The 22528-nt window shown below is 34.9% G+C and overlaps 2 long non-coding RNA genes across 2 annotated transcripts; both read right to left on the bottom strand.

The window, feature by feature from the left end:
- Window positions 1-1947: 1947 nt before the first annotated feature.
- LOC123918771 lies at window positions 1948-3293 on the bottom strand. The gene is made up of 3 exons (XR_006812908.1): window positions 3156-3293; window positions 2981-3061; window positions 1948-2063 (listed from the first exon to the last, which is right to left on the bottom strand). It is a non-coding gene; the product is annotated as an uncharacterized LOC123918771 (long non-coding RNA).
- Window positions 3294-6650: 3357 nt separating this feature from the next.
- On the bottom strand, window positions 6651-20753 carry LOC123918770. The gene is made up of 4 exons (XR_006812907.1): window positions 20628-20753; window positions 20455-20532; window positions 6700-7283; window positions 6651-6665 (listed from the first exon to the last, which is right to left on the bottom strand). It is a non-coding gene; the product is annotated as an uncharacterized LOC123918770 (long non-coding RNA).
- Window positions 20754-22528: the final 1775 nt, after the last annotated feature.

The following is a 22528-nucleotide window of genomic DNA, read 5'->3' as shown; positions in this document are numbered from 1 at the left end:
GGATGAATTTTCAATATGAATAAATTTTATGAAGTATTTTGTCGAAGTTAATTTTAAAAAATTTCAAATATTACTTTTTTGACGTAAGAAATTTCAGATATTATTTAAAAATTATGAAAGAATGATTTATAAATAAAATCTTAAATTGGTCCATGGAATTCTTTCAAATTTTAGAAAATGAACCCTTTAATTTTTTCAAGATTTTCAAATTGGTTCCTAAATTTTGAAATTTTGCAAATTGGTCCCCCTTTTTTCATATTTTAAAATTATCCCTCAACTTTTTTTTTTTTATAGAAATAGCCCAACAAAGATTAAGAATAAAGGATTTTATTACTCTCCGAACAAAAGAATTTTGAAATTAAGAGTGCGTTTGGACTTTGGATGTAGGAATTAGAAATTGTAGAGGATTTATAATTCTAAGCAATTCAAATTAAATGATTGTATTTAAATTACCATCATTTTTAACTATGTGTGTCTGGATAGAGAAATAGGAAATTTTATTGTGAACATTTTGAGCCACTTTTATAAATTTGAAAAGTTTTGGGTCAAATTTAAAATTTGAAAAAGGACCAATTTGTAATTTTCATAATTTTAACGGACCAATTTGCAAATTTTTAGGGACCATGTTGCAAATTTTGAAGAAAAAATATGGGTCAATTTGCAATTTTAAAAATATTATAGGTTTCAATTTGAAAATTTTGAAACACATGGAAGGAATGAATTTCAAATTCCTAGCTTTTTGGTTTCATTTGAAATTTCTTAAATTTAACTTGGACAAAATACTTCATAAAATTCCATCATTTGAAAAAATTTCAAATTAATCATCCAAACAAGGGAATTTAGACAAAAAAATTTAAATACCCTCAAAACATTCCTCCATCCAAACACACTAGAATTCAATTGAAGAATTTGAATTGCTTAGAATACTAATTTCTTTAGAATTTCTAATTACGTCATCGAAATATATCCTAAGCAAAAATAAAAAAGTTATCTTTATCAATTTGGAGTAAAAGGGTACCATAATATTATAAATAAGCATTCACCTTTTGCCAACTAACAAATATGGTATTTTTAAGGTAATCACTTCCTTATTCCAAAGATTTGATGCATAGATGGAAGTTTAGTCCCAGTGGTTGAAGGTTTGGATGTTTGAGGAGTTGGCCTAGTTGTAGAAACAAGAATCTTTTGAATGCTTAAATCTTTGGAACTCATATTGTGATGTCTAGCTAGAACCTTTAAATTGGAGGGTTTTTTTTTTGTGTGTATGGATGATGGATCACAAACAATTAAGTTTGATGAAACATGGCATTGAGGCTTTGTGTATTTATAATATGGAATGGAAAACAAAAATGCCATGTAACTTAATATTCATTGCTTAGAAATTTCTATTATTTTTCTTAATTCTTTCACATTTATTTTAATGTTCAACAAATTAAATTTGAGTTTGAAATGTTGTGTGTTGGTGCAAGATAGTATGGCAAGTGTATGTAGCTTGTAACACAAGGACATATCCAAGATAAATCGGCAAGACTAGTCCTCCTACATGGCCATTTTGCTATTTAATTATTTAATTGGAGGTTTAATACTCTCTTTTTTTGACTATATTGGCAGTTTAATACTTTAATAATAGTGTTATGATACAAAAGATAGGAGTAAGTAACTATTGAAATTGTGAAGAAAATTACTCTTATCGTCAAATTTGAATACACGTGACCATTTTAAGCCCCTGTGTGTGTTTGTTTGACAAAGATATATTTATTTACATTTTCTTTTCATGATATTTTTCACATTTAATCTTTTCTCACGCAAAAGGCCAAGTCATGTGCAACCTCAACAAGTCCTTTTTTTTTTTTGTATTGTATTTTATTTTATTTTATTATAATCATCATATACCCGTTGCACAATATCATTGTCTTAATATATATATATATATATTACTCGTGCGAATACGGACATGCGGTCTAGTATTTATTATCGGATATTATATTGTTGAAATTAATACATGTTACAAACCCAAGCTAGCAATACTTAATAAATGTTCCCTCACAAATAATATTTCACACCTGAAAAAAAATACAAAATCAGTTCCCACACACAAATGATAAAAATCATTATTATTCACTTTTTTTTTTAATAATATTCAATCTAGGAGAAACAAACGACAAAGAAAGAAAACAGAGTGGAAATATAATCAGAGAATGGAAGCCTCTACTAGAAGAAAATAACAAAATATATCACTAAACAAATACAAAAAGGTACACGAAGCAATTGGAAAATTAAGAAATTAGGGTTAAATGCAATTTTGATCATTCTATTTTACAAAATCTACAATTTTGGTCTCCCAATTTTATTTTCCACTATTACACATTTTTAATAAAAATATTCATTTATAATATAATGCAAACACAATAGAGATATGAACTTTGGCATGTGTAATGAAGGACAATTTTGTAAATCAACTCATAATTTCTCTTTTTTATACAACATTAATTATATTTTTTAATATGTGTAAAAGTGTCAAAATGACTTAATTATATTGTGATACGGAGGGAGTATAAAATTATTTTCAAACATATCATTGGAAGAGTAAAGAATCTTTTTCATATATATAATAACACATAAAAATAAAGCACCTATAAAATAATATGATAGAAACAATAACAATGTTCTTATCTTTTCAATAATTTTTTTTTAAATAGTAACAGTTTACGAAAAAGAAAATCTGGTGACAGTCTCCAGAAAAAAAAATACACATGAAAATGGATTTATTTATTAAGCTAATTTTATTAATTAATAACTATGCAATTATGTTGTTGTTTACTATATCTTCTATAAGCAAAGAAAGATAAAATTACTCGCATAATATAAATTGAAAGACTAAAGAAAGATAAATTAAATTTTGAAATAAATTATAACAGCACAAACATTACGACAATCACATAAAATTATATCCTAAAAAGTATAAATTTAATTAACTCACAAAATTTTTCTCGACACTGCCACCAAAATTGACCTTTTTCTGCTGATGGACAATCACGGTTAACTCCACAGGGGATAGTAGCTGTATTGTCAAATAAGAAAAAAGGAACATTACTAAGAGGTTTTATAATATTGCGTATAAGATAAATTTGAAAATGGTGTATCAAATGACATACTTGTCTTATAAGCAGAGAGTTCATTAAGAAAAGTAAAAAGAAAGATGATCAAAGCATAAACAAACATGTCGATGTTAGTCATATTTTTCTTATTTTGCATTTTGTAAGTACAATGTTTTTAAACGATTTATAAGTAAAATGTTTTGTTATAAAATTTAGCACTTAGGAATTGCAAGAAGTCATTTTTGTAAAATTGAAATTAATGTTAAATGTCTTCGATCGTGTAATCCAATAGGTCACTCAACTTTTAACATATATAAGAGTAACAAGAAGTCATTTGTTAATATTTTTGTTATAAAACTTCATAATATATTTTTATTTATATTTTAGTCTTTTGTAATAAATATGAAAAACAATTTAATGAATGACGAAAAACATTATTTATATATGTTTCGGATAGGTTAAAGGCCACAAGATAAGTAACTCATTTCTATGCTAAGTATAACACTCAAACCCACTATTTAAGTATTTCTACCTTTAGAAATAATATTTTCAAAATACGCAACGGAAAATCTAAGTTTGTTATTATAAAATCATGGTTCAAGTATTACATTCTTCATAAAAATGATACTAATATGATTAATTAGTAAAAGTGTCTCTTTATACAAAATAATCCTCTTTATAAAAAGATACAATTTTCCAAATAAATATCATAAGCCATAAAGACTCTATACACTAAGTACACCATTTTCCCGTGTCACAATCAGAGCGGAGCTTCACCGACGACTCGACATCGATAAACACATAACATGTGGATCTGGACCCAAAGTCCAGCACATAACACATAAAAGAGAGTTAGATAACATAATCAAATATACAAGTGTAAGTAAACGATACTTAATCACTTCATCACAATTCATGCATATTTATAAATCATAAATATACATCATCATTCACATACTTCATTAATCGCATTCAATTAGGAGTTACAACATAATTGTACTCGCACTTCATTTATAAGTATACCTCATCAATTTCATTTAATTATAAGCTACAAGAAGTTATAATCAAATATCAATCACAATCCACAAAACATCAAACATTTCCATCTTATGTGTCACATATCAATTATCACCAAAATGTACACATAGCCAATGCATTCTAATGCCACAAATCTTCATGTCATGTCCCCTAGACATATTTAATGCATGTGGTACCGTATTCTTTATTAAAGTATCTCACTTCTAATATTCTTCTTTATTAGATAAATATAATCTGATATCCTTCTTTATTGGAATATCCAATATCACATATAATTCATGAATGCATGTATGTATTTCATGAATTCACTCACAATCAATAGCATTAAGCTCTTCATTTATAATGTGGAACACTATCCAACATTTCATCTTTATTAAGATAACACTATACCTTAATATCCTTATTTATTAGAATAATATAATTCTAATATCCTTCTTTATTAGGAGTATACAATTCCTAATATTCTTCTTTATTAAGTTGATTCACATCTTAATATTCTCCTTTGGTATTTAAACAAACATCATTAACACACTCACTATGATTCATCCACGAAAATCAACAACAAACATCATCACTCATCAACAATACAATTAATCATGGTTATAAACACTTAATTGCATGTTAGGATACCTTAAATCCATGTTACAAGTGCCTAATTGCACTTTAAAACATCAACAAATAAGTCAGGCTCAGTGTTGCTTGCTAAGCGAAGCCATGGCGAAGACTGGCGAGCCAAACCCGTGTAAAATGGCTCCTAGCGAGGACGGTCACTACCGCTTGCTAAGCGAGGGCCTCCTGACAACAACGCTCGCCACCCGCTCGCTAAGCTAGGGCCTCCTGACAGCAATGCTCTGCATCGCGATTTCTAGCTCAAATCGACTCAAAACCCAAATTTTGATGTTCCAGACCCAAAATAAGTTCATTTTCAAGCATATAACACACACACACAAATATATATATATATATATATATATATGAAAGGACGGTTAGAATCACCGATCTACAACATATGCATCAACATCTAGTGAATTCTTCATTTATGGTTAAAAACTCAAGAACACCAAGATCTTGATCAAACATAAACAAATTCTCACTTTTTAACCCACAAATCCGTTTTAACAACATGATAGGAGTATATTAAACATGTTTCAATCGATAGATTTCACTTTTGTTTAGAAAAGATCCCTCAACCCAAAACGAAAATGGAGTGGAGAAAGTTCGGTTACGGAGAAATCGACATTCTCCCCTTTCTCGTATCACTCACGATTATGAAATCTACTCTCTTACCTTGGATTCGACGATTCCTCGAGTTTTGCTCTTGAATCTCTTAGCTCAAGCTCCTAGCCCTAGCTCTCCTCCTCTTTTGCTCTTCCTTCTCTCTATCTTTGCAAGACAACACCAAAAATGAACTCTTTCTCTCTCTAATGGGCTTAAATAGCGCCCCTTCCATAAGTTCAAGGCCCATTGGGCCTCAAGCCCAATTGCTCGGTCCAACTCGCTTTAAAACTCATAAACTCGCGCGTTAACTTAATTGCTCGATAAATAATTATTCGCCACTAAATTAATTAAAAGTCATTGCAACAATTAATTAAACACTTAAATAGCGAATAATAAAAATCGGGTCATTACACTAAGTTCATTACTACTTCTCATGTCATGATGTCGTCCACACATTAATAACAATCTCCCTTTGCAGGACTACTACGCCTTGGTGCACTGCCTATAGCGTTAAGGAACACTCTAAAGGAGATATTTGTGACTCATTTCATTCACATAGGCCCCACAAAACGGTTATAAGGAACACTCCAAAGGAGATATTTGTCACACAATTCATACACTATTTTGCTGGTATCTTTCTTGTTGATATTTGAAGCTCAAATCACCATCATCAATACATCAGACACCATCAAATTCACCAGAGGAACGTACGGTTCAATATAAATAATGCATTCAAGAGAGTACAACATAATGTCTTTAGTTGAGTATCGTACCATCCTTAAGTACCGCCTCATGATTCCGTTATTTCCTAAGGATGAAGTTTTCCCTATTTGTCGTAAAGCGTGTCTCAACACTTTTAGGGAGCATGCAGTTCATTGTATGGATCTTATTAGCTTCAAATACAGGCATGACTTGGCCAGCGATGTGCTTTTGATATTTTTAGACGTGAGGGAATATCTGTGAAGAAAGAGGAACTAGTGAACTTCTTGACTGGCCCACAAGAAGTAAGATCGACACTTCACCCAACGGATGTTCTGGTGTTTGGATGAATAGGTAGGAAACATGCTTGTGTAGATTTGACTGGAGTTTCCCCACTTATAGGACTAAGGGTCAGAGATTTTACTGTGAGACGGACAACCCTCAAAATTTGTAATGTATCAAGCCTAATTTAGAAAAAGCTTTTATTAAAAGCTAAGCATATGGAGTTTCTAATCATTCTCATTAATTAGAGTAAATCATTATTGTTGATATGTATTTAACCGTAAACATGCCTAAACATTATTGGAAAATTTGTACATGAAACTTAATGTTCTAATTTTATTAGCTTTTTTTTTTTTTTTGATACCTAATTTTATTAGCTTTTAACCATCAATTTCAACATCAAAAGCCCTTCTCATAATGATTTATTATTGTGATTTTGTGAGTCTCATTACATAATGTCTTTATTGTTGTTAGTCACATTAATTACTTGCTGCATATTTCAGGTGCCAACTTCAAATAGACATCATAGCTATGAAGCAAAACAACTCGATGGATTTATTGTGGTTTATGTCATTTGATAAGTTGAGAGAAATCATTTTTTATGGAGTTTTGGTTTATACAATTGATTATAGAGTTGCTTATGTTAGCAACCATGCTTTAGGTAAAATTGAATGGGAAAGCTATTTTTCTAGCAACATTCAATCCCACTAGGCAATTTGAAAAAGAAAAAAAATTATTTAGAATTATATAGAATTTTGTTATATATAACCATGATTATTATTTCCATATATATATATATATATGACACGTGCCAACTCACGGGCATGCGATCTAGTATTTATTATCAGAAGATATAATATTTTATTCTAGAAATTAATACATGATGTTACAGATCGACATGAGGTAGCAAAACTTAATAAATGCTTCCTCACAAATAATATTTCACACCTGGAAAAAAATACAAAATCAGTTCTCACACACAAATGATAAAAATCATTATCATTCACTTTTTTTTTTAATATTCAATTTAGGAGAAACAAACGACAAAGAAAGAAAACAAAGTGGGAAATATAATCAGAGAATGGAAGCCTCTGCTAGAAGAAAATTAAAAATAACAAAATATATCACTTTGGTCTCTCCATGTTTTGTTCTTCTTTTTCATATCAAGATTGCTTATTTTCCTCTATATGATCCGAAGGATTTAGAGCACCTAATTTTTTAAATTTCTACATTCGAAATATGGAGATGTAGTGACAGACAGACAAATGGTAGCTATCAAGCCCTGATACGTGACACGATACCGATACGGCGATACGAGAATTTTTTTAAAATTCCCGATACGATACGTTCGGGATACGTTATTTAAAAATTAAATTTAAAATTAAATATATAAATGCACAATATATAAACATAACTAAAATCGATAATGATAAAAATTAACATTCAAATTACTCAAAATAAGAAAACAAGTGACAATTATATATATTAAATTAAGTACTACCCAAAAAGCGGAGTGAGATTGGTAGCTCAACTGGTTAAAGGGTTTAGGAGTTGGAGGTCCAGACTTCAAGTCATGACAAGGAGAAAAACTAATAAAGACAGTTGATAACATCATACTAAAACATTCAATACTTAAAAGAAAATACGAATTGTATCAGTCTCCTCTTATACGTTTTCATCATCAAAAAACATTAATTGCACGATACTTTTTTGATCGATACGCGTATCAGAGAAGTATCTGACAAGTATTGGTTATATTTTTATTTAAAAAAATAATATTAATTGTCGCTACTTCTCCGATATGATACTTCTCCGATACGTGTATTGGAAAGTATCGGACGAGTATCGGTATCGAGTACGTATCAGACACGATACTTTGCCATTTTTGGAGTATTGGGGCTTCACATAATGGTAGAGTGTTATGGTTGTGTAGCTCTTTAGAGTGGTGTTGGAAGGAGGTGATCTAGAGATCAATCGATTTTCTCTGTTCACTTCTCTATTTTGTATTCATTTTTTAGTTGTGGGGGTTAAAAGTTCACATGGCTCAATACCCGAATGAACCCGTTCGATTAACCCGTGAATCGACCAATGCATAACCTGTCAAAACCGAAGTAATATATGGTCAGCAATGGGTTGGAGTTTTGCACTCAGTTTCGTTCGGGTGAGCCATTTTTTGCCCGAAACCGCCCATAACTAACTGATGCTCGCCCCTAGGGAATGGGTTGAATACATTTCTTTGGACCGATCCTTGATTGGGCGGACTCCCTTGAGTGAGAGGTTTAGGCACATATTCAATTTGATGGATAATCAATCGAGTACGGTAGCCTATATGTTTTCTTTATGGTGGGAGGCCGGAGGGGACGCGTGGGTGTGGCAGAGACAATTGTGGGTGTGGGAGGAGGAGATGTTGGAGGAGAGTTAGACTTTACTTTGGGATCTCTTTCTTGCAGGCCCAGAGAGTTTTGATGTGTGGTAGTGGCAGCTTGATGTTGTTTGAGGTTATTGGTTTCGTGGTGCATATCAGCTATTAACTTCTCATCAGCTTGTTACTTTGGATGCAGCTGAAAAACTTATTTGGCACAAACAATTCCCTTGAAGGTGTCGATTCTTGCTTGGAGACTCTTGTGAGACAGGTTGCCAACAAAAACAAATTTGGTAACTCGAGCTATCATCACTCCATAATCTTATTTTTGCGTGTCCGGTTGTGGAGGTGTTGAATCAGCTCATCACTTATTTTTCTCCTGTAGCACTTTTTGCCTCCTTTGGTCGTTAGTCCGGTCTTGGATCGGTATTTCTTCGTTGGACTCTCAAAATCTTTCAGACCATTTTCTTCAGTTTACTTGTTCATAGGGCGGTCTTCGAGCACGACGCTCCTTTTTGCAACTTATTTGACTCTTATGTGTTTGAGTTATGTGGAACAACAAAAATCAAATTTTTCAGAAGCTAAGAGTTGTCCCCACCTCAACTGTTGGACAACGTCAAACTCTATCTCTATCGATGGTTGAATACAACGAACAATAATCTAGTTTCAAACTACCATCTGAACAGTTTGTAATAGAAATAGGGAACGAGTGCTTCTGAACCTATCTTCAATAGTCTAATTCCTAATAGAGGAAAACAAAGGAATAACCACCAAGCAGGAGTAAGGGAGGGATCCGACCACACTTAACTACCCCGTGTGGTCACACACACTATTTATTTTTTCTGTCATTTAATTTATATCCTTTAAATTCCTGTTATTTACTTTTACCCGCACAACTATCTTTAAACCAAAGCGAATGCAAAATCATTCCTAAGTGAACTAGTCATTTTGGCACAATTCCTATGGAGAACGATAAACTTATCACTTTATTACTTGGTAGCGATTCTGTGCACTTGCAAAATCACCGTCAACATGAAAATGGATTTATTTAAACAAAATGCATCCATAGGTCCTTTAAGTTTTATGTTTGTATTTGATAATCCTTTAAGTTTTTTAAGTATCAGATAAGTCCTTTAAGTTTTACATTTGTATCAGATGGGTCCTTTAAGTTTTTTAAGTATCAAATCGGTCCTTTTAGTTTAAAGTTTTTTTATCAAATAGGTCCTATTAAATTTCTTAAGGACCTATTTGATACAAACTTAAAACTTAAAGGATCTATCTGACACATGTCAAACTTAAAGGATCTATCAGATACTTAAAAACCTTAAAGGACGTATCTGATACAAACGTAAAACTTAAAGAACTTATAGATGCATTTTGACATTTATTTATTGTTGGGTTTTTGTAAGTTGGCTACATTTTTGCAAAAACATATTTTAGCCAAGTGTTGAGACAAATGTGCTGACCCCAAGTGTTGTGACAAATGTTGGTACACTTTGGAACAACACCTGACTCTGCATCTGCGCGCGCCAGCTGGATGTTATTATTTTCTACTCAATCTTTTGAAGATCTGTTTGAAGAATTGTTTCAAGGTTTCTTACAGAGGAAGGCGCACGTGTTTAATGTGTTTCATGAGGCAGCCAAACCCTAGTTTTATTTTCCAAAGGAATTATATTTTTGGAAAATATATTTTTGCGGTTTCAAAAATATAACTATTATTTTCAAAAATATATCACTGCTGCCGCAATTCTAGAAGCCCTAATTTTGTCTTGAAGCCCAAGTCATTCTACTACTATAAATACGAAGGCAAGCATATGGTTTCAAGGATCTAAAACCGTGTTCTTACAAAGCGTGTGTTCTTAGGGTTTTAGAGTGTTAATTGTGAGCCTTTCTTGTATCTCATTGATGCAAGGTTAGGACCTGTGTTTTACTGAGTTGTAATTGTGAACTTCTCCCAAGCTTTGAAGTACGGAGATTGTTCTATTGTGTTGTGTGGTTTACTCGCAAGCTTTTAAGCAAAGAGTGAATCCTAGTTTCTTAGGAGTGTGTCTCCACCGTTTGTAATCGTTGAATTGAATAACAACGCTGTCTGTGTTGTTAAGGTGGGAATTGGGACGGGGTCTCATATCTAGGAGTTCCTAGGTAGAAGGGTCATTGAGTAGTGATTAAGTGAGAAGTTGTAAACGGGTGAGTTTAGCTTCGAAGTAATACTGCTGATAGTGGACTTCATTCCTGGATTGGTATCCCCCAGAGTAGGCTTTAGGCTGAACTGGGTTAACAACTCTCGTGTGTTATTTACTTTACTGTTTGTATTGTTTTATGTTATTTGCTCTGTTTATAGACAAGTGTTGGCGCACCAGTGACAACATCTGTCTACAACAGACAAGTGTTGCTACACCTTGAGCAACACCTGTCCACTGTGTGCCAGGAATTTCAATTGGTATCAGAGCAGGCACCCTTTTCTGAATTTTAGGGTGAGCTCCAGGGAAATCGTTTATGGCAAGGATGGACAAAGAAGGAGGTTTTGTTACCAGACCACCTCTTTTGGTTGGCGCTTCAAACTATGACTATTGGAAGTCCCGCATGATGGCCTTCCTAAAACAAATTGATAGCAAGACATGGAAGACAATTCTGAGAGGATGGACTCCACCTGTGAAGATGGACAAAGATGGTAAACCAACTCTTGAGTTGAAATCTGCTGAAGAATGGTCCAAAGAAGAAGATGAGCTTGCTCTTGCAAACTCAAAAGCATTATATGCGCTATATAATGGTGTTGACAAGCACATATTCAGACTCATCAAAAAGTGTGTCTGTGCTAAGGAAGCTTGGACAATTCTTGAGACTGTTCATGAAGGTACCTCTAAAGTGAAGCTGTCTAAGCTACAACTCCTAACAACTAAGTTTGAGAATCTAAGAATGAATGATGATGAAACCATTCAGGATTTTCACATGACCATACTTGATTTTGACAATCAATTTGATGCCTTGGGTGAAAAGATACCTGAAGAAAAGCTGGTAAGAAAAATGCTTAGGTCTCTACCTAAGAAGTTTGACATGAAAGTCACAGCTATAGAGGAGGCAAAGGACATCACAGATATGAAGTTAGATGAACTGGTTGGTTCTCTACAAACCTATGAGGTAGCTATAAATGAAAAGATGGATAAGAAAAACAAAAGCATTGCTTTTGTCTCAAATGCTGAGGAAGAAGATCAACAGAGTGACACAGAGTCTGAACACAGCATCTCTGATGCAATGGTTCTTTTGGGAAAACAATTTAATAAGGTGCTAAAGAGAATGGACAAACGCTCTAAGACAGGTGCAGCTGACATTGGTCGCAACACTTACAGGAATTTCAGAAAACCTGTAACAGATGAGAAATCAGCTCCAAATAAAGGTGTTCAATGCCATGAATGTGAAGGTTATGGTCACATTAGAAGTGAATGTGGAACCTTCCTGAAGAAACAGAAGAAAGGGTTAACTGTAACTTGGTCAGATGAAGATTCTGAGGGAGAAGCTGATACTGCAAAGGCTATACATGTACTGACAAGTGTTTGCACATCTGACACTGAATCATGTGAAGAAGAACTGACATTTGATGAACTTGCTGAATCATATAAAAAGCTGTGTCTGAAGAGTGCAGAAGTTTGCAGAGTCTCTGAAGAGCAAAAAGAAACAATCACTAAGCTACAAACTGAGAGAGCTGCCAATCTGTCAAGAATCTCTGAATTCAGTACTAAATGGGAAGATAGTTTAAAGATCATTGAGGAACAAAAGGCAACTATTATCAACTTAGAAGCAGACAAGATCAAACAACTGACTGAGATAGCCCATCTGAATGAAGAGGTAACTGAATTAAACTCTCATCTTGAGAATTTAAAGAAACATGTTCTTAGGCTATTCAAAGGAAGTGATCTAGATGAAATCCTGGAAACTTTGCCTACTCCTAGTAGATCAAAAACAGGCATTGGGTACGAGTACAAAAATGTTAATAGGATTATGGATTACAACAAAGAAGGGAAATATATGCCTGAGATGAGTAAACAACCTTCTCCAAAAATGCATGCCAGGATGTCGCCACACTTGTGTCCTAGACAGCAGAGACAACTGTTACCACATGTGGCACCACATCAGCAAAGATGGCAGAGACCTAGATTTATACCTAGACCTAGAAGCAGGTACCACTCATGGAGATGTCACCACTGTGGAAGAAAGGGGCACATAAGGCCCTACTGCTACAAATTGTATGGGTATCCAAGTGAATTTCCACAAGAGTCTGATCCATCCATGACTAAAACAAGGATGGAATGGAAGCAAAAAGATGATACAACCAATACCAAGGAGTATACAGCTGAAAGTAGTGGGAAAAGTCTGATTGCCCATACGTCACTCAGAGCCTCATCAAAAGAAGACTGGTACTTTGATAGTGGTTGTTCCAGACACATGACTGGTGTTGAAAAATATTTGAAAGAGGTAAAATCCTATGCCACAAGTTTTGTGACATTTGGAGATGGAGCAAAGGGGGAAATCAAAGGTATTGGAAGACTGATTGACCATGGTCTACCAAAACTTGAAAATGTACTCCTTGTAAAAGGACTAACTGCCAATCTAATCAGTATAAGCCAACTATGTGATCAAGGCATAAAAGTCAACTTTACAAAAAATGAATGTCTGGTCAGCAATAATGAAGGAGACATCCTTATGAAGGGTGTTAGATCAAAAGACAACTGCTACTTATGGATCCCTCTTGAAGAAGCTAATGTATCTACATGTCTCTTAACTAAAAATGAAGAGGTTAAGCTGTGGCATCAAAAATTAGGACACCTTAACCTAAAGAGCATGAAGAGAGTCATATCAGAAGAAGCTGTCAGAGGACTACCAAGCTTACAGATACAGGAAGGCAATATCTGTGGTGAATGCCAGATTGGGAAGCAAACCAAAGTGTCGCACCAAAAGTTGCAACACTTGTCCACCTCTAGAGTTCTTGAGTTACTACATATGGATCTGATGGGACCCATACAAGTTGAGAGTCTTGGAGGTAAGAAATATGTTCTTGTTATTGTTGATGACTTCTCTAGATATACTTGGGTAAATTTCATTAGGGAAAAATCTGAGACTTTTGAAGAATTCAAAAATCTTTGTGTACAACTTCAAAAAGAGAAAGACTGTGGTATTGTAAGAATCAGAAGTGACCATGGTAAGGAGTTTGAAAACTCCAAATTTGCTGATTTTTGTGCTGCTGAAGGAATAATTCATGAATTTTCTTCACCAATTACACCTCAACAAAATGGTGTGGTTGAAAGAAAGAATAGAACCTTACAGGAATCTGCTAGAGTAATGTTGCATGCCAAAAATGTTCCTTACAAGTTCTGGGCTGAAGCCATGAATACAGCATGTTACATTCACAATAGAGTAACATTAAGAAAAGGTACTGCTACAACACTGTATGAACTATGGAAGAATAGGAAGCCTACTGTGAAGTACTTCCATGTGTTTGGGTCAAAATGTTATATTTTGGCAGATAGAGAACCTAGGAGAAAATTGGACCCCAAAAGTGATGAGGGGATATTTTTAGGTTACTCAACCAACAGCAGAGCCTACAGGGTCTTTAACTCCAGAACAAGAACTATGATGGAATCAATTAATGTTGTTGTTGATGATAGTGATACAACGAGTGCAGATCCAGCGGAAGAGACAGATGTCATAACACCTGTCCCAACACCTGATGATGATCAAACTGAACCTGAACCTGATCAACATTCTGAATCTACTACAGAGGTTCCTAGACCAAACAAGGGACCTTCCACCAGAACACAGAAGAATCATCCTCTGGAACTTGTCATTGGAAATCCAAATCAAGGAATTGCAACAAGAAGATCAAAAGAAGCAATCTCCAATTCATGTTTCATATCAAAGATTGAACCAAAGAATGTTAAAGAAGCTTTGACTGATGAATACTGGATCAATGCTATGCAGAATGAACTAACTCAGTTCAAAAGAAGTGAGGTATGGGATCTAGTACCTAGACCAGATGGTATAAATGTTATTGGTACAAAGTGGGTGTACAAGAACAAAACTGATGAAAATGGTGATATTACTAGAAATAAAGCCAGACTTGTAGCACAAGGATACACCCAGATAGAAGGAGTAGACTTTGATGAAACTTTTGCTCCAGTTGCTCGCTTGGAGTCCATAAGATTGCTCTTGGCTGTGGCATGCATTTTAAAATTCAAGCTATATCAAATGGATGTAAAAAGTGCATTCCTAAATGGTTATCTAAATGAAGAAGTATATGTTGAACAACCAAAAGGGTTTGTAGATCCAAGCTTTCCTAACCATGTTTATAAACTAAAGAAAGCACTCTATGGATTGAAACAAGCCCCTAGAGCATGGTATGAAAGACTGACTGAATTCCTTGTCAGCCATGGATACAAGAAGGGTGGTAATGATAAAACCCTGTTTGTAAGAGAAGAGAAAGGGAAGCTAATGATAGCTCAGATATATGTGGATGATATTGTATTTGGTGGAATGTCGCGACAAATGGTGGAACATTTTGTGCATCAAATGCAATCTGAATTTGAAATGAGTCTTGTAGGTGAGCTAACTTATTTTTTAGAACTTCAGGTCAAACAAATGGAAGACACCATATTTATCTCTCAAGAAAAATATGCAAGAAACATTGTGAAGAAATTTGGAATGGAGGGTGGTAGTCACAAAAGGACACCTGCACCTACACACTTGAAGCTTACCAAAGATGAGAAAGGGGTTGATGTGGATCAAAGTCTCTATAGAAGTATGATTGAGAGCTTACTATATCTCACAGCTAGCAGGCCTGATATCATGTTTGCAGTTGGAGTTTGTGCTAGATACCAATCTGAACCCAAGATGAGTCATCTGACTCAAGTAAAGAGGATATTCAAATATGTCAATGGCACATGTGGCTATGGAATTCTATACTCTCATGGTAATGATTCTACCTTAATTGGATATTGTGATGCAGATTGGGCTGGAAGTGCTGATGATAGAAAGAGCACCTCTGGTGCATGTTTCTTCTTGGGAAACAATCTAGTATCTTGGTTTAGGAAGAAGCAAAATAGCGTGTCTCTATCAACAGCTGAGGCAGAATATATAGCAGCTGGGAGTAGTTGCTCTCAATTGTTATGGATGAGACAAATGTTGAAAGAGTATAGTGTGGAGCAAGATGTCATGACACTTTACTGTGACAATCTGAGTACTATAAACATTTCTAAAAATCCTATTCAACATAGTAGGACTAAGCACATTGATATACGTCATCATTTTATAAGAGAGCTTGTGGAAGAAAAAATTGTTACACTTGAGCACATTGCATCTGAAGAACAGTTAGCAGACATTTTTACTAAAGCTTTGGACGCAAGTCAATTTGAAAAATTGAGAGGCAAATTAGGAATTTGCCTTTTTGAAAATCAATAGCAGTTACTGCTTGGAGAGCGTGCAGCAGTTAATTTCTCTCTCCCACTTTTGGTGCACGCTAACTTAAGAGAGTTATTATTGGTTTTTCAAAACCAACCTATCTTCACGCAAACTTCTCATCTTCTTTTCTCTCTCACGCAAATCAACTCAACTTCCACCTTGTATTTTCTCAGAGAACGTTCAACTTCCATCTTCTTCAATCACAAAATTCACCTCTGTTCACTCATCATGTCTGACTCGGCCAAATCTTCACCAACAAAGACAGATGCTGTACCATCACCACAAGTGGCGATAAATGCTATTCCTCTCAACACCATACCTGCCACAAGTCCAACGATGAGGAGAAAATCCGTTGCAAAGAAGGCTAAATCATCGCGAACGAATACAAATCCTTCCTCTCCTGCTGCAATTAAAACACGTAAAGGCAAGAAAGGGAAAGGTGAATCGAGTAAGCCTTTTACAATGTCTGAACTTCACATTGATCCACTACCATCAAGTGGTGTTGCAACGCCTGTCTCCAATCCTACAGTTGAAAATGTTACTGCATCTGGTAAGATTTCTGTTAATTTAGGTCTTAATACACCAAAATCTGATAAAACCCTAGGTGTAGAGACCCCTGATATGTCTGAAAATTTGGGGAAAGTGTTCCTGACTTCCCTGTTGCTGTTGATGATAATATTGGTGCTTCTACTGAGACCAATAATGATGTTGCTGATGAGTCCATTAAGAAAACTGGTCCTGAGACTCATGTTGCGCCAAGTGTTGCAACACATGGCGCTACGCCAAATGTGGTGCCAGATGTTACCACATCTTTGGCACAAGAAAACCTGGTTGACTATTCTGAGTCTGATGAGAGTCCCCCACCTAAGGCTACTGATAAAGAAACTGTTCCTAATAAAGTTGTGAATGAAACTCCTGAGGTTATCATTGTTAATGAAAATGAGATTACTGTTAGTGATAAGACTATGCCTACAAATTCTGAGGCTAGTGTGGCTAGAAGGACTAGAAGTAAGGCTGGAAAAGGGGTAGAAACTGCTAACACATCTGCCCAAACACCCAAACCTTCTAGGGCTGGAAAAGAAACTGGTAAAAAGCCTCTGTATGGACCTCCAAAACCTGTAAGTAAGGTAATACCTAGAACAGAAACTAGGAAAAGGAAGGCTCCACCAAATAGTGATTCTGATTTTGAACCAGAGACAGATGTTGCTGCATCTGGCAGCACATCTAGGAAGAGTATAGGAAGGAAGAAGGTCCCTCAAACTGTTCCCTATGCTCCTTTAGACAATATATCATTTCATCTGGAGAATGGTTCTGCAAGATGGAAATTTGTATATCATAGGAGGCTGGCTCTAGAAAGGAATTTGAAAAATGATATTCTTGAATGTCCTCTTGTTGTTGAAGCTCTTGAGTATGCAGGTTTGATGAAAACTGTGGTTGGTTTGGACAAGTGCTATGACAGGCTTGTCAAAGAATTTTTGATTAATGTTGCTGAAAACTGCAATAATCCAAAAAGTCCTGAATATAGGCAAGTTTTTGTACGAGGAAAGTGTGTGAAATTCTCACCAATTGTGATTAATCAATATCTACAAAGAAGTTCTGATGAAGTGGCTCCTCTAAAAGCCACAGATAATGAGGTCTGCAAAGTCCTCACTGGTGGAAGAATTAAAGTATGGCCAAGCAAGGCCAAGTTGTCTGCAACTTCCCTCTCCCCATTTTATGCAGTTTTAAATAGGATTGCTGCCCATAATTGGGTGCCTACAACCCACTCAGGTGATGTGGCCAGAGGATTGGGAAAGTTTATCTATGTTGTGGGTACCAAGGCCAATTTTGACTATGGAGCTTATTTCTTTCAAGAAACCTTAAGCCATGCCCTGACTTATGCTGTTGAGAAGCCAGTTGCTCTCCCTACTCTGCTATGCAATATCATCCTTGAGCAACACCCAGATATACTAAGGAGTACTGATGTTCCTTGCAAAAGGAAAGGGGTGTTGGTTATTGAGCAGAGGCTGCTGGATGGGACAAATGCTGCAGCAGGTGCTGGCACATCTGTCCAGGCTGGAGCACTTTCAAGGAAGCAGATGATTGCTGATCTTACTGAGACTAGCAGAGCCCTTGAGGCTAGAAAATTGAAAATTGATCGTGTGATTGAGGCACTAAAGGCTGAGGAGGCTGCTGCGACTGTTGAGGGTGAGCCTGATGGACAAGAAGGTGAAGGAACTAGTGGCTCTGATGATGGCACTGAGGATGTGATGGAGGACTCTGATGAAAGTTCTTCAATATAGTTCTGATGTTTTCTTATTTGTTTCTGATGTACTTTTGGTGTTTCTTTGTTGGGCAAGGCCCTGGATTTCTAGCACCTGTGTGTTCTCTATGGTCTGTAATAATTGCACCCTGACACTTCTATTTCCTATGCATGCTGTTTGTCTAAATTGTGGCTAAAAAGGGGGAGTAGTGTGTGTTATGTGTGTGTGTGACAAGTGTGTGGACAGATGTTCCCACATCTGGTGACTGTGTTTGCATGAATTGTTCGTATGCTCGTATTGAGGGGGAGTGTGAGTAATATGCATGTACTGAGGGGGAGTAGTGAATATTCTTTCTCTATCTGGTGTGTGTATGCATGAATTCAGGGGGAGTGTGAGTAATATTATCTCTTGATCGCCTGAATATATTTGATGACAAATGTTGTGCCAAGTGTTATGGCACCCGACTAATGAGTCCACTATCCACTATGACTGAGAATTTATTTTTCTCAGATACTTTATGGGAATTTATTTTTCCTGTTGATCTTATGATGAATGGATGCGCGTTAAACTATTAGGAGTTTATTTCTCCTACTTCTTAGCATCTACTATTGGGAGTTTATTTCTCCCTTGTGTTGTTCCATGAGGCTAGTTGTGATTATTCCGCTGTTGCATTGCTTCTGATGCTACTTACCTCTCTTGGAAGTAGTTTTATTATGTGTTACTTTCTTTCCTAGCTGTGTGATCATGTTGACTCGAAGGAAAGGTAATACTGTATCTCTCTATATACTGGTCTAATATTGTTTTAGCCAAAATTTGCCAAAGGGGGAGATTGTTGGGTTTTTGTAAGTTGGCTACATTTTTGCAAAAACATATTTTAGCCAAGTGTTGAGACAAATGTGCTGACCCCAAGTGTTGTGACAAATGTTGGTATACTTTGGAACAACACCTGACTCTGCATCTGCGCGCGCCAGCTGGATGTTATTATTTTCTACTCAATCTTTTGAAGATCTGTTTGAAGAATTGTTTCAAGGTTTCTTACAGAGGAAGGCGCACGTGTTTAATGTGTTTCATGAGGCAGCCAAACCCTAGTTTTATTTTCCAAAGGAATTATATTTTTGGAAAATATATTTTTGCGGTTTCAAAAATATAACTATTATTTTCAAAAATATATCACTGCTGCCGCAATTCTAGAAGCCCTAATTTTGTCTTGAAGTCCAAGTCATTCTACTACTATAAATACGAAGGCAAGCATATGGTTTCAAGGATCTAAAACCGTGTTCTTACAAAGCGTGTGTTCTTAGGGTTTTAGAGTGTTAATTGTGAGCCTTTCTTGTATCTCATTGATGCAAGGTTAGGACCTGTGTTTTACTGAGTTGTAATTGTGAACTTCTCCCAAGCTTTGAAGTACGAAGATTGTTCTATTGTGTTGTGTGGTTTACTCGCAAGCTTTTAAGCAAAGAGTGAATCCTAGTTTCTTAGGAGTGTGTCTCCACCGTTTGTAATCGTTGAATTGAATAACAACGCTGTCTGTGTTGTTAAGGTGGGAATTGGGACGGGGTCTCATATCTAGGAGTTCCTAGGTAGAAGGGTCATTGGGTAGTGATTAAGTGAGAAGTTGTAAACGGGTGAGTTTAGCTTCGAAGTAATACTGCTGATAGTGGACTTCATTCCTGGATTGGTATCCCCCAGAGTAGGCTTTAGGCTGAACTGGGTTAACAACTCTCGTGTGTTATTTACTTTACTGTTTGTATTGTTTTATGTTATTTGCTCTGTTTATAGACAAGTGTTGGCGCACCAGTGACAACATCTGTCTACAACAGACAAGTGTTGCTACACCTTGAGCAACACCTGTCCACTGTGTGCCAGAAATTTCATTTATTAAGCTAACTTTCTTAATTAATACGCAGTTATGTTGTTGTTTACTGTATCTTCTATGATCAAGGAAAGATAAAATTACTTGCATAATATAAATTGAAAGACTAAAGAAAGATAAATCAAATTTTCACAAACATCACAACAATCACAAAAAATAAGATCCTAAAAGGTATAAATTTAATTAACTCACAAAAATGTTCTCGGCACCGCCACTGAATCAAAATTGTCGTTGGTGGACAATCACTTTCAACTTTGCAAGGGATATCAGCTGCATTGTCAAATAAGAATAAAGGAACGTTACTAAGAGGTTTTTATAATATTGCGTATAAGATAAATTTGAAAATGGTGTACAAAATGACATACTTATCTTATAAGCAGAGAGTTCATTAAGAAACGTAAAAAAAAAGGTGATCAAAGCATAAACAAACATGTTGATGTTAGTCATATTTTTCTTATTTTGCATTTCGTAAATGCAATGTTTTAAAACGATTTATAAGTAAAATGTTTTGTTATTAAAAAAATTTAGCACTTAGGACTTGCAAGAAGCCATTTTTGTAAAATTAAAATTAATGTTAAATGTCTCCAATCAATATGTCGTATAATCCAATAGCTCACTCAACTTTTAACATATAGGAGTAATTAACAAGAAGTCATTTGTTAATATTTTTATTGTAAAGCTTCATAATATATTTTTATTTATATTTTAGTCTTTTGTAATAGATATGAAAAACAATTATTAATAAATAACGAAAAATATTATTTATATATGTTTCGGACCGGTTAAAGGCCACAAAGTAACTCATTTCTATGCTATGTTCATTAATACTTCTCATGTCATGACGTCGTCCATATATTAATAACAATCCCCTTTGCAGGACTACTACGCCTTGGTGCACTGCCTATGGCGTCTAAGGAACACTCCAAAGGAGATTTTTGTGACTCATTTCATTTACATGGGGCCCACGAAACGGTTATACACGTACCTCTCCTATATATATATATATATATATATGCATATGCATTCACCTCAAAGTACACACATTTCACCTAATTCATACACTATTTTGCAAGTATCTTTCTCCTTGATATTTGTTGATTTCGGATTTAAAAAACAGTTAAAAATTAATTTTTACAGCCACCGAAGAGATTACTGGGTTGAGTCGCGGACTAGGTCGCTTTCTTTAAGACGTTTCGTGGCACTGCCCAAAATTGTGCAACCAGACTATCAACCACGCCGTCCCCAGGATAAAACAGCCCAGTTACAACAGTATACCGATATGCTACTGCACGGTAGAAATCGGTCAAAGAATACACTTTCTTGAATGGTACTACAATACCACTCGAATTGATGCTACGACATCAATCTATGATTCATCGGTTATTCAGTGGTACTACAATACCACTCAAATTGATGCTGCGACATCAATCTATGAATCACCGGTACTATGATACCACATGTGGTACTACAATACCACATGTATTGATGATACTACAATATCAATCAATATAATGACACTAAGGCCATTCCAATATGGTACTAAAATCATTCTCAAATCAAAGGGATAATGGTACTAAGACCATTCTTAATTTGAAGGAACTAGTGATACTTTGATCACTCTTAACCAAATTAATACTAATACAAGTACTAGTATAAAAAGGTCGCATGTTTACGATTAACAAGATAAAGATTTGTTCTTTTCTAAACAATTCAATCAGAATACCAAATAATGCAAATCTTTCCAATTAGCATAATCAAATAAAATTACAATAATTAATACTAAATCATTCATCCATGATCAACAAAATTAATTTACGGGAAGCCTCAAATATACATATCAGTAAGAAGACACCATCGGTATCGATCATTGTTAAAAAAAACCAATTACAATCTTGATATAAAATCATCCAAAATAGACTACCTAATTTAAATAGGTTCACATAGTTATATAGATGAGTGCAAGAAGACATTCAAAACTGGATTTCTTTCCTTCTATTTCTTAATATTATGAAATGCAATCGTTGAAAGAAAAAATCTCATTCACAACTATTATCTAAACTTTAAAGCTTAATTGCAAGATGTAATTTTCTTATTTGACATACTGGTAGACATGGCCAATTTATATATCCATAAGAAATCAATTTTGTTCCATTTGTCTTTGCATGGATTACAACCCCACTTTTGTATATTTGGAGAATGAATCATGGATGTAAAATAATCTAAATAAGTAACTAACCTCATTGTTAGTGAATTGCCTACAAGCAAA

The sequence above is a fragment of the Trifolium pratense genome, linkage group LG3, assembly GCF_020283565.1.
Source record: "Trifolium pratense cultivar HEN17-A07 linkage group LG3, ARS_RC_1.1, whole genome shotgun sequence".
NCBI classification, from domain to species: domain Eukaryota; kingdom Viridiplantae; phylum Streptophyta; class Magnoliopsida; order Fabales; family Fabaceae; genus Trifolium; species Trifolium pratense.
Note: the sequence above shows the minus strand (reverse complement) of the source record. Positions and strands in the feature narration are given on the sequence as shown.